Here is a 3,727-nt window from a genome sequence, read left to right as displayed (position 1 = left end):
GGCACCCATTCACTGCAGAGCATCCATTGCTGAGACACTCATGCAATGCTACATTTCTACAAACCTGATGAAGAAACAAACTCATCCTGATCTGGGATGGCTTGAGGGTGAGGATATTTGCAGCACATTTTCAGCATTTTTGGGTGAACTGTTGCTTTAAGCACACGTTGTAGGGATGTTGGCGTGTTTATGTGTATCTTAGAGTCCAGGAGCAGAGAAATCAGGCCAGAGTCACGCGGCAGCAGCAGAAAGACCTGGAACATCAGCAGAGGAGAAGACAGACACGTCTGAGAGACAGATCCAGCCTAAACACAGAGAGCAACAATCACATTTCCCTTCATCTTCTGAGATAAAAGCATTTGATGTGCTGTGAAAACATGCTGTAACGTTCAGAATGTCTAAAACCTGTCCAAAAACAGCCTTTATTCAAAATGGTCATGAAAAATTAAATTACTATTTTTGATGCAAAAAAACTTAAATTATAAATTGACCTCAAGAGGGAAAAAATTCATTATAACAAAATGCTGTATGAAACAGGGTTATAGTAAACTAAAACCATAAAAACATTTCTGTTACTTAAAATAAAATAAATGTTACCTGAAATAAATTAAAATATTAAAACCTTATTTTATTTCTGTTTCCAAGGCAGCATTTCTCATTTTCATGCAGTTTAACTTCATGTACTAAAATAACTAAAACTGAAATAAAATAATAATAAAAAAATGTTATTAAAAAAAGAAAAAACTAATAAGAAAAACAAAAACACAAATTACTAAAACTTTAAAATTAACGGGAAAGCAAAGTATGAAAATAAAATCTATATTCAAAATTTGAACAAAAACTATATTAGTATCTCATTGATACTAAGATAACCCTTTAATGATCATATCACCGTAATTATACATACAGATGAGAGTTATATATTGATATAGTGCTATATTGAGACTAACAAGGGTCTTATAAAGATAAATTGATAAACTGTATCTTGAAGCAGCTGTGTGTCATCGAACTGACCTACAAAAATAACAAAAAATTATTTCTAACCTCCTACTGGGCTGTCATTGGCCAGTCAAACAGATAGTCCCGCCCCAAACTCCTGTGATTGGTCAATGTCATGCCACTCACACACATCAACGCTCACAGAGCTTCTCTCTTCAATGCGATTCGGAATGTTAAAGTACTTTAGCTTCTACTAATACTTTAATATTAGTAGTTTAATATCACAATTACATCAACTACTACAAGCCAAAATGCTGCGGTTTTACAGTGTTTGTCCTACATAAGAGCACATGACCTGCTATTGATTCCCGTGTTTAGTTCCAGAAGTCTCAGATCTGTAAACTGAGAGGATATTTATGGTCTGTTTTCCGGATCTGAAGAGTTCTACATCCTCAACAGACATTAATCATGGACTCCAGAGAGAGAGAGCGAGAGAGAGAGAGAGAGAGAGCAGGTTCATCTGATCATCTCATGTGTTCATACTGACATCCTGCGGTGAGTGGAGTAACTTTCACTTCACATTCTCAGTCCTGCCAGTTCATCAGCACATCATACAGCGAATGCATCCGTGTGTGTGTGTGTGTGTGGTGAGTGTGTGTGTGTGTGTGAGAGAGTGAGTGAGTGAGTGAGTGAGCGAGCGAGCGAGCGAGCGAGTGTGTGTGTGTGTGTGTGTGTGTGTGTGCGTGTGAGCTGATGACCCAGTGAAGGGTCGGTGTGTCCTGCAGTGATCCAGAGGAGCAGAAACAGATAGACGGGTGAATCTGAGTCTGAATCTGACATCTGTTAAACACAAGACTTCCCAAAACCTGCAGTTACACATTAAACTCACTCCACAAATGTGCTGTTGGATTTACTTTGAAACCATTTTCACTCAGAAGTTGCTAGTAAAGTTTACAAATGTTACAAAGTAACACATTGTATTAAACGTGTGATTTTGAGAGTTTTTAAAAGAAAAAAAAAAGTTAAAACAAGAAAAAATATGTACCTAGGGGTCAGAAAACAAGATTATTTTTCTGACCTCATTGACAAACTCACTTCATTCTGAGACATTATTCAGAAAACAAGACTTATCAAATGTAATTTTGCTTCTCAAGTAAATGTATATTGATTTAACAATGTTTAGATATTTGTACTGGAAAACAAGACATAAATAGTAACACAAAGACTGAAAAGGGAAAGTCTATATTTTGATGTCAAACAAACAGAGCCACAGAAACACAATCAACCTACAAATGACTGACTTACTACAAAAAAAAAAAGATTTTTCGAAGTTGTAAATAAAACAAAGATAACTGAAATATGTTTTACAAAGAAAATCCTATTTCAGATTTTCTACTTCTAAAGTTCACATTTAATTTAATGCATTACTTGCCATTTCTTTGTAATTGTTTGTGAAAATAGTTTCTTCACCAGTGATATTTTCACTGAATATATCACTGAAATAATATTACAGTTTTTATTCATATATATATAATTGTTTAAAATTAAAGTTTTAGCAATATTGATGTGTTTTTATCATTTTTATTACATTTTTACATTATTACATTTTTTACATGTCTATATAATTTTTTTTACCTTTTATTTTAGTTTTACTTTAATTTTAGTTATTTTATATTATGTTAAGCTGAATAAAAAAATGGGAAATGTAGCCTTTGCAAAAATTTTTTTTTTAATTTTAGTGTTTATTTTATTTCATGTAACGAATATGCTTTTTTTATGGCTTACGTTTTAAGGTTTGTTTGAATTTCCCTACTGAAATCAGTAACATCTTCACTGAAATAAACCAGCGATTACGCTTGAAATGCTATAAAAATGACAAACTTATTCGGTTTCTTCCTTTAGGAGAGGAAGCTCAGTTTGGAGGTTTCAGAAGAAGAGAGATGTTGAGAAGCGATCCACAACGACTCAAAGATGCTCTGATGGATCAGGATTATTGTGGGGAAATCACCAAACATTCCCTCAGTTCTAAAACTCAGTGCCACAATCAACAAACGTCAAGAAAACACAGTGAATGACTGTGAGGTTTAGCTGATAACTGACGGATTTTAATTGCACGAGCAGCTGTTGGATCAGTTTGTTTCAGGGTTGTTTTTATTGTGTTTAATGCTCTGATTTGATCATTAAAACTGCAAACGCCACCAGAATTATGAGCATTTATGAGTCAGTGAAACATCTTTGTCTCACATTTCTCCCAGTAAGAGCTGATTTGGATATAAAACCTGAAATGAAATCAAATGCAGGACTGCAGTGAGAAACATGATGGACATTCACATGTGCTGCTTTCAGCACTTTAATTAAGCTTGATCATTGTAATAAAACATATTTTATGTTATTTAACTAACTCAGTTAATATGTGAAAATACTTGATCATATATATATATATATATATCCTATAGTCCTTAACCATCTTCAAGAATCGGCTAAAACACATCTCTTCCATCTTTATTTGACCCTTTAACTCTAGCACTCTATTCTAATTCTATTCTTTAAAAAAAAAACATGCTACTTTTAGACTTGCACTCTATTCATTTACTAACTGCTTGTTTTCTTTAAAAAAAAAGCTTGCTCTATTCTTTTTCTATTCTATCTGTTTATTTTTTATTTATTATATATTTTTTAATTGCTTCTGTTGTCCTCATTTGTAAGTTGCTAAGTTGTAATATTATTTTTTATTTTATTATTATTATTATTATATATATATATATATATATATATATTTTTTTTTTTT

The sequence above is a fragment of the Sinocyclocheilus anshuiensis genome, unplaced genomic scaffold, assembly GCF_001515605.1.
Source record: "Sinocyclocheilus anshuiensis isolate Anshui unplaced genomic scaffold, SAMN03320099.WGS_v1.1 scaffold2700, whole genome shotgun sequence".
NCBI lineage: Eukaryota > Metazoa > Chordata > Actinopteri > Cypriniformes > Cyprinidae > Sinocyclocheilus > Sinocyclocheilus anshuiensis.
The sequence above is the reverse complement of the archived record's forward strand: the minus strand, read 5'-3'. Positions refer to the sequence as shown.